Source organism: Carcharodon carcharias, chromosome 12, assembly GCF_017639515.1.
Source record: "Carcharodon carcharias isolate sCarCar2 chromosome 12, sCarCar2.pri, whole genome shotgun sequence".
Taxonomy (NCBI): Eukaryota; Metazoa; Chordata; class Chondrichthyes; order Lamniformes; family Lamnidae; genus Carcharodon; species Carcharodon carcharias.
The window spans coordinates 150,630,604-150,640,853 of NC_054478.1; positions in this window are offsets into that span (position 1 = coordinate 150,630,604).

Consider the following 10,250-nt stretch of genomic DNA (forward strand, 5'->3'; position numbering starts at 1 on the left):
CGATCTGCTGATCCCATGTTGTGTGTGTATGTGTGAAATCCGTGTGTGTTTGTTCCCCTGTCGCTGGTGGACAGTGAAATGGCTGATCCACGGTCACTGTCTACACTCAGACATAGACAACAGGCACAGCAGGGTCACAGGTCAGCTGCTGGTCAACATGGAGACAAAGCCCAACAGGGAATGAGCACAGGAGAGGAAAGTAAAGGGAGCAGATGGAAAATGGATCTGGAAAAGACCGAGGAAGACTGTTATCCCAACAATCAGATCCTGCTTTACGTTAAACCCACTGGCACAGCCACACGTCAAGGGAGAAAGCAGAGTTTCTGGAGATAATATTTGATGCAGGAAATGGTGTAAATAATGTCACCATTCCCATTAGGGAATAATCCCGGAGTTATTCCCAGTGGACTGAGTGTGACTCTGTTCAAATTACACATGACCGTTTCTTCTCTTCAATCAGTCCATCAGTTCATATTCTGAGCAATAATCTCTGATCTCACCAAATCTAAACACGATGATGACATTTGGAGGAAGCTTTGCCCATATTACAGCCCACTTGGCAGCAACTTCCCCTGCCCAGGATCACCAAACACAGCAAATATGTGTCAGTGTTTGAATGTGGTGGAGCTGCAGGATATAAAGCCTGAACTCTGCAAGGAAAAGGCAGAGCAAGAGAGAGAAGCAGCTCCTTCACTCTGAGAAAGCAACCGGATACTCCCACAAGAGGCAGAATGAAATCCTTCCTCCTCACCATAGCTGCTGTACAGATCCTCCACTGCTCAGGTAGGTACTGGAGAGGGAGGGACACCTCATAAAGCAGCCAGTTATTGGCACTGAGATTCACTCACTGAGATCTTACCCCTGTGGAAAAAGAATTCACTGAAGGATGCGGCAGAGTTTTGGATAACTTTCCTTTTCTCTCTCCAGGAATACCGAGCCCGAAGGATGCTCTGAGAGCGTCAGTTATAAAACTGAACAGAATCACCGAGACCACCAATCTGTGTGGGATAACCAGGAGAAGAGTGAAGGATGTAAGTGTGTCCTGGTCTCAGTGTGTTTCACTGTCTAAAGTCTACCAGAATATTAGTGAGTGCAGTTAGACAGGGATTATTAAACAGGGGCAGAATATTTGATTGCACTCACACTGATGGGGGAATCAGCCCTGAGTAACAACACTAGATACAGTCAGTCACTAATGACCTGTTTTCCTCTCATTAGATTTATCGCACAGGAAAATTGTCCTACAAGGTGGATTTAACATTCTCTGTGAAAGAAACTGTCTGCTCCAAGAATTCCGGACTGGAATTTGATGATCCCAGCTGTCGCTTCTGTTCCAAAAAGACTGCGGTGAGTCCGGAGTTATACTGTCACATCAAAGCCCCATGTGTGCGGGGTTATATCATAGAAACTCCCCGTGTCAGTGCTGAGCTGCTAGTGATAAAGTTGTTAAAAAGGGATTAGACTATAAGAGTAAAGAAACTTAATACAATGAAACAGGGCACAGTGAGGCCACTCCTGGAATACTGTGTGCAGTTTTCGTCACCTAAACTCAGGAAGGATGTACTTGTCCAACAGAGTTTGTAACGAAGGATCACAAGACTGGGAATGAGAATGTTGTCCGATGGAGAGAGATGGAGTAGACTAGACCTATATTCCCAGCAGAATGAGAGGTGATCGAATTGACAGTTTGAATACTAAAAGGGATGTATTTGACAGGGTAAATGCTGAAAAATGTTTCCCTAGTGGGAGAATCTAGAACACAGGACCACAGTCTCAGGATAAGGGGTCTTCTATAGTACAGAGTTAAGGAGAAACTTCTTCACTCAAAGTGTGGTGAATCTTTGGAATTCTCTACCCCAGAGAGCTGTGTATATGCAAGACAGAGGTGGGTAGATTTTTGGGAGCTGAGGGAGGTAAGGGATACGGGATAGGGTGAGAAGGTGAATTGAGGTGGATGATCAGCCATGATCCTATTGAATGTTGGAGCAGGTTGGAGGGGGCTGAATGACCCACATCAGCTCCTATTTCTGATGTAGCTATTCAATAATTGAAAAGAATTGTGCTTTATTTTGACAGGAGAAAGGTTGGTGCAGAAGCCGGGTGCAATATTTTGCTGATGAGGTTTTAGACGTTGATGTGCAGTGTCGAGGTTTGAAGACAGTCGACAGCAACAGTGACTCATCAGAGTCGAGTGAAAACAGGATTGAGGTAACATCACAGTTCCCCACATCCACACAATGGGATTTCTAACATTCAGATTATTTATAAGATGTCTCATTGGTCACTGTGCTAACCATAGAAATATTCATATTTTATTACAGGTTGAAACCAAAGCGAAAGAGAGGTCAATCGAGGAATCGCCAGATGTGAGTATAAACTGGGATTTCTAACAGATTATTATCATGTTGATCAGAAATATCAACAAGAATATTTAAAATCCAGGATGTAACTGTGTCAGGATGGAGTGATGGATGGAAATTTATTTTAATCTGAGATACTGGGGGAGGGGGAGTCTGAGGCTGAGAATGAATTATTAGCTCTTCCTTGGGGAACGAGGGGAACTGTAGATTCAGCACAGTAAATCCCAATGGATGGAGAATCTCAGTCTCCATGAGTTTCCCCATCGAGTCCACAGCCCCACAGTCCCAGGGCTGCAGTGATTATCACTGTGGTGGAGAACAGGAGATGTTTGGTGAGGATTTCCCCACTCCAACACTGAGTCACTGAATCCCAACTCAGAAATATCCCAACTACATAATTCCTCATCTATTATTTAATGTTTATATTTTTTGACTGTAATGTTTTTAAAATTATTTATAAAATGTCTCATTAGTCCCCTGTTCTGAATGTAGAAATGTTAATATTTTATTCCAGGCCGGAAGCAAGTCAGTAGAATCTTCACTTGAGGAGTCTCGGAAAGTGAGTATAATCTGAGATTTGGTGTCAGATGTTTATCAACTACAATAAACTGTTAAAACCCGGATCAACTCCAGAGTCTGAGTAATTTATTTAATTAAATCTCCACCTTGAGAAATTGGCAGAGGAGATTCTGATGCTCAATTGCTGTTGGATTCTTCAAGTATAGTTAGCGGGTTGTTGGATTGAAGTTATGTTGATGTTTATTACTTTCTGAATTTTGGAATATTCTGGACATAGAGAGAACTCTCTCTCCTAAGAACAATCATGATAACAGGAGAGATACAAGAGATGGGTCATGAGTGCAGCATCATTAACATTCTCCTCATCTTATAGATAATAACGACTGGTTTCTCTCACACACTCAACTCAACAGAGACCGATTAATGGAGAATCTCAATCTCCATGAGTTTCCCCATCGAGTCCACAGCCCCACTATCCCAGGGCTGCAGTGATTATCACTGTGGTGGAGAACAGGAGATGTTTGGTGAGGATTTCCCCACTCCAACACTGAGTCACTGAATCCCAACTCAGAATTATCCCAAGTTAATAATCCCTCATCTATTATTTAACGTTTAAATTTTTGGTATGTAAGGTTTATTAAATTATTTATAAAATGTCTCATTAGTCCCCTGTTCTGAATATAGAAATGTTAATATTTTATTCCAGGCGGGAAGCAAGTCAATAGAATCTTCACTTGAGGAGTCTTGGAAAGTGAGTACAATCTGAGATTTGGTGTCAGATGTTTATCAACTACAATAAACTGTTAAAACCTGGGTTCAGCTGCATTACACCAGAGTCTGGGGTTTAATTAAATCTCCACATTGAGAAATTGGATGAGGAGATTCTGATGCTCAATTGCTGTTGGATTCTTCAAGTATAGTTAGCGGGTTGTTGGATTGAAGTTATGTTGATGTTTATTACTTTCTGAATTTTGGAATATTCTGGACATAGAGAGAACTCTCTCTCTTAACAACAATCATGATAACAGGAGAGATACAAGAGATGGGTCATGAGTGCAGCATCATTAACATTCTCCTCATCTTACAGATAATAATTACTGGTTTCTCTCACACACTCAGCTCAACAGAGACCGATTAATGGAGAATCTCAGTCTCCATGAGTTTCCCCATCGAGTCCACAGCCCCACTGTCCCAGGGCTGCAGTGATTATCACTGTGGTGGAGAACAGGAGATATTTGGTGAGGATTTCCCCACTCCAACACTGAGTCACTGAATCCCAACTCAGAAATATCCCAAGTTCATAATTCCTCATCTATTATTTAATGTTTATATCTTTGGACTGTAAGGTTTTTAAAAATTATTTATAAAATGTCTCATTAGTCCCCTGTTCTGAATGTAGAGATGTTAATATTTTATTCCAGCCGGGAAGCAAGTCAATAGAATCATCGCTTGAGGTGTCTCGGAATGTGAGTATAATCTGAGGTTTTGTGTCAGATGTTTATCAACTACAATAAACTGTTAAAACCCGGGTTCAGCTGCATTACACCAGAGTCTGGGTCAGCTGTATGTCCTCATTTCATTAAATGTATGTCTGGAGCTGAGATATTTAAAGGATTCACATTTCTTCATTTATGGTTTTAATTATTAATGGGTTAAAGATAATTTCAATGCTCAATATTTGTTATAAGTTGTTTCATTGGCTCCCTGTGACAAACAAATAAATCTGAATATTTTAATACAGGTGAAAAGCAAGTCAACAGAAAGATCACTTGATGTGTCTTCATACGTGAGTATAAACTGGGACTGTGTGTTCGAGAGTTGCTTCTTGACCAACAACAACAATTAAACATTGACCTCAGATTGAACTCAGTCCATCTGAAAATGACAGTCTGTTGATTCTGTTCATTCCAGGAAGACAGTGATGATTCAAGAGGCCGACACTAACCATGAATGAAACTTCTGAAAGACCGAGCTTGGTGTGAACACAAGAAAACCTCATTCTGATTCAAGAAGATGTTATCAATTGTACTTTACTTGATCATATATCAGGGCGGGGGGAACCAGGGGTTCCTGACTGTACATTTTACTGTAACTGGGAGATTCTGTAGTTTGTAAATGTTCTGTCCTTTTGTGTGTGTTGTTATCTTGTATTCTGTGGGTCACATTAAAAGCGTAAAGAGAATATTCCCTGATGTTCTCCGAATGTTGTTTCTCATGTCACTGATGGGATGGGTGTTCAGACAGACACAGCTCTCGAACCAGCCTGTCACACACTGTGACCACTTTCCCTAGTCTGCTGGTAGCTGCTGACGATCTGGGGCTTTGTGGCTTTAAGTCAATGATGGGAAGTGGACAATTAGTGCTGTTGGGAGGAGTTTAAGCTAATTTGGCAAGGGGAGAGGACACAGAATCTTAGCAGAAGAGGAGTTTATAGTTTGTATATTCTATAGCAACAAGGGTCACGAATGAAGAACCCTAGAGTAATTGATTCTTAAGGTTTAATTTAAGGGGATAAGTCATGGCAGGAGAGCTTAAAGCCGTGGTGTGCCCTTCGTGCTCCATGTGGGAAGCCATGAAGATTTCCAGTGCCTGGGACTAGCACGTGTGCAGGATGTGTGTCTAGCTGCAGCTCCTGGAAGCTTGGGTTTCAGATCTGGAACTCTGGCTCGGGACATAATACTGTTAAACAATCAAGTCAGAGGGAGTACAGCTGCATTAAGATTCAAGGGAGTAAGGCAAGGCTGGGTGGCCTCTACTTTAATGCCAGGAGTATTACAGGTAAAACGGATGACTTAAGGGTGAGGATTGACACGTGGAATTGTGATATAGTAGCCATCACTGAGACGTGGTTGAGGGAGGGGCAGGATTGGCAGCTCAACATTCCGGGATATAGAATCTTCAGGCAAGACAGGGGAGGGGATAAAAGAGGAGGAGGCATTCCATTATTAGTTAAGGAGTCAGTTACTGCAGTAAGGAGAGATGATATCTTGAAGGGGGGCATTGAATGAAGTTTTGTGGGTAGAGCTTAGGAATAAAAAAAGGGCAACCACATTTTTTGGTGGTTATTATAAACCGCCCCCCCCCCCCCCCAGATAGTCAGTGGGAAATTGAGGAGCAAATATGTGCACAATATGTGGAGGTGTATAAAACAATAACAATAGGGTAATTATATTAACTGATTTCAACTTTCCCAACATTAATTGGGATAGACATAGTGTTAAGGGCTTGCATGGATGGATTTCTTAAAATATGTACAGGAGAACTTTTTAGGTCAATATGTAGAGGGTCCAACAAGGGATGGTGCATTGCTGGACCTAATTCTGGGGAATGAAGCCGGACAGGTGGTTGAGGTGGTGGTGGGGGAGCATTTTAGTGATAGCGACCACAACATGGTACAGTTTAAGTTTGTTATGGACAAAGATATTGACAAGATGCAAAAAAATGTTTTGGATTGGAGGAGAGTGGATTTTAGTAAAATAATGCGTGATCTGGCCAAGGTAGACCGGGAACAGGTACTTGTGGGGAAATCTACAGAGGAACAGTGGGGGGTATTCAAAAAGGAAATGGGGAGGGCACAGGCTCAACATGTTCCCTCTAGGGTGATAGGAAGGAGTAACAAGCCCAGAGAACCATGGATGACCAGAGATATTCAGGTTACGATGAGAAGGAAAAGAGGGGCTTTTAGCAGGTACAAGGGAAGCAAATCAGCAAAGGCATTAGTGGAGTACAGAAAGTGCAGGGTGGAGCTTAAGAAAGCAATTAGGAGAGCAAAGAGGGGATATGAGAAAGCTCTGGCTGGTAAAAGTAGGGAAAATCCCAAGATAAACTATAAGTATATCAATGGGAAGAGGATAACCAGGGAAAGAGTAGGGCCCATAAGGGACCAAGGGGGCAATCTATGGGTGGAGTCAAAGGACATCGCTAGAGTGTTGAACAAATACTTCACATCCGTCTTCTCCCAAGAGAATGAGGAGGAAGGTATGGAACTCGGGGAGAGAGACTGCGAGGTTGTTAAGCAAATTGATATAGGGAGTGACAAGGTATTGGAGGTGTTGGCAGGCTGAAAAGTGGACAAATCTCCAGGTCCAGATGATTTGTATCCCAGACTGCTGAGGGAGGCAAGGGAGGAGATCGCAGGGGCTCTGACCCAAATTTTTAATTCGTCTCTGGCCCCAGGGGAGGTGCCAGAGGACTGGAGAACAGCTAATGTGGTTCTGCTATTTAAGAAGGGTTGTAGAGATAAGCCAGGGAACTACAGGCCAGTGAGTCTCACATCAGTGGTAGGGAAACTATTGGAGAAAATTCTGAAGGAGAAAATCTATCTCCACTTGGAGAGGCAAGGTTTGATCAGGGATAGTCAGCATGGCTTTGTCAGAGGGAGGTCATGCCTAACAAATTTGATTGAATTTTTTGAGGAGATGACCAGGTGTGTAGATGAGGGTAGTGCAGTTGATGTAGTTTATATGGATTTCAGCAAAGCCTTTGGCAAGGTCCCACATGGGAGACTTATAAAGAAGGCAAATGCACATGGGATACAGGGTAATTTGATAAGGTGGATTCAAAACTGGCTTGGTTGTAGGAGACAGAAGGTGATGACAGAAGGATGCTTTAGTGACTGGAAGCCAGTGTCCAGTGGTGTACCACAGGGATCTGTGCTGGGTCCCCTATTATTCATCTTTTATATAAACAACATAGATGACTATGTGGGGGATAGGATTAGTAAGTTTGTGGATGACACAAAGATTGGCAAGATGGTTAACAGTGAGGTTGAGTGTCTTGGGCTACAGGAAAATATAGACAGATGGGCAGATAAGTGGCAGATGGAATTTAACCCTGAAAAGTGTGAGGTGATACACTTTGGAAGGAGTAACTTGACAAGGAAGTATTCAATGAATGGCATGGCACTAGGAAGTCCTGAGGAACAAAGGGACCTTGGCGTGTGTGTCCATAGATCTCTGAAGGCAGAGGGGCATGTTAGTGGGGTGGTGAAAAAGTCATATGGGACACTTGCCTTTATCAATTGAGGCATAGATTACAAAAGTAGGGAGGTGATGTTGGAGTTGTATAGAACCTTGGTGAGGCCACAGCTGGAGTACTGTGTGCAGTTCTGGTCGCCACATTATAGGAAGGATGTGATTGCACTGGAGGGGGTGCAGAGGAGATTCACCAGGATGTTGCCTGGGATGAAACATTTAAGTTATGAAGAGAGGCTGGATAGACTTGGGTTGTTTTCGATGGAGCAGAGAAGACTGAGGGGTGACCTGATCGAGGTGTACAAGATTATGAGGGGCATGGACAGGGTGGATAGGGAGCAGCTGTTCCCCTTAGTTGAAGGGTCAGTCACGAGGGGACATAAGTTCAAGGTGAGGGGCAGGAGGTTTAGGTGGGATGTGAGGAAAACTTTTTTACCCAGAGGGTGGTGACAGTCTGGAATGTGCTGCCTGGGAGGGTGGTGGAGGCGGGTTGCCTCACATCCTTTAAAAAGTATCTGGACGAGCACTTGGCACATCATAACATTCAAGGCTATGGGCCAAGTGCTGGTAAATGGGATTAGGTAGGTAGGTCAGGTGTTTCTCACGTGTCGGTGCAGACTCGATGGGCTGAAGGGCCTCTTCTGCACTGTGTGATTCTGTGATTCTTTGGTGTTTGCAAAGCCCCCAGAGGATTCAGACCGTGTGGACCCTTCCAGTGTCAGTGTCAGGGCTGGTATCTCCCCAGTCATCACAGCCTCATCAGATGACACGGTCACTGGCAGAGGGACAGAGGAGCTGCTGCCATCACCCAGAGTGTCCTGAGAGGAGCTACAGAGACAACAGGCAGCTCGTGCGCCAACGTGATGTCACTCTGGACCTCCCTGCTCACCATTGATGGACGGACACCGAGCTGGGATACTGGGTGCCCCATTCATCTCCCACACTGACACTGACCTCAGTGCCTGTGTGAGGGAAGCAGGTCCGAGCACATTCCCAGGAACCCCTCATTCTGTCCCTGTCCATGAGAGTCGCCACTCTCTCAATGGAGGAGGCAGTGCGCTTGGCCATGAGGGTCAACACAGTGTTCATGCTCCACATAGACTCCTCCACAACGAGGCCAGGGCACACAGACCCTCGTGGATCTCTGCAATTGGTTAATACAATCATGTGATCAATCTGCTCACTTTCTCTGAAAGGTGTATCGCATCTCAGATAACCACAATCTCCAATCAGAGAATCTAACCATAGCCTCCTGACATTCAATAACATTACCATCACTGAATCCCCCACTATCAACATCCTGGGGGTTACCATTGACCAGAAACTGAACAATGACCATGGACTCACCATATAAATACTGTGGTTACAAGAGCAGGTCAGAGGCTGGGAAACCTGTGGCAAGTAACTCACCTCCTGAGTCCCCAAACCCTGTCCAAGATCTACAATGTTCAAGTCAGGAGCGTGACTTGCCTGGATGAGTGCAGCCCCCACAACACTCAAGAAGCTTGACACCATCCAGCATGACAGCACACACACACACTTACAAACACACACACACAGAGACACACAGACACACACACAAACATACACACACAGACACACACAGATACACAAACACACACACACTCACATATACAGACACACAAACACGCACTCACACAGACACACCCACTTTAACAAACACACACACAGACACACAGACACACACACATACACACACAGACACACACATATACACAAACACTCACACACTCACATATACAGACACACAAACACACACTCACACAGACACACACACTTTAACAAACACACACACACACAGACACACAGACACACACACATACACACACAGACACACACATATACACAGACACACACACACTCACATACACAGACACACAAACACACACTCACACAGACACACACACAGACACACAAACACACACACACACAGACACAAATACACACACAGACACACACTCACACACACACAAATACACACACAGACACACACTCACACACACACAAAAACACACACAAACACACACTCACACAGACACAAATACACACACAGACACACACTCACACAGACACACAAACACAGACACACACTCACACACACAGACACAAACGCACATGAACACATACATGAACACTCACATGCACTCACACACATACACATACATAAAAACTCACATACCCATGTGAACACTCACACAGACGCACACACACACACACACACACACACACACACAAACTCACACACACACACCGACACATATACACAGTCGCCACTACATTCCTCGCTGATGAACAGACTGACTCAGAGCTGCCACCATGTGGGGAAACAAGGAACAGCCTGATCAGGAAAATCACAGCTTTTGATATTGGAATCCTG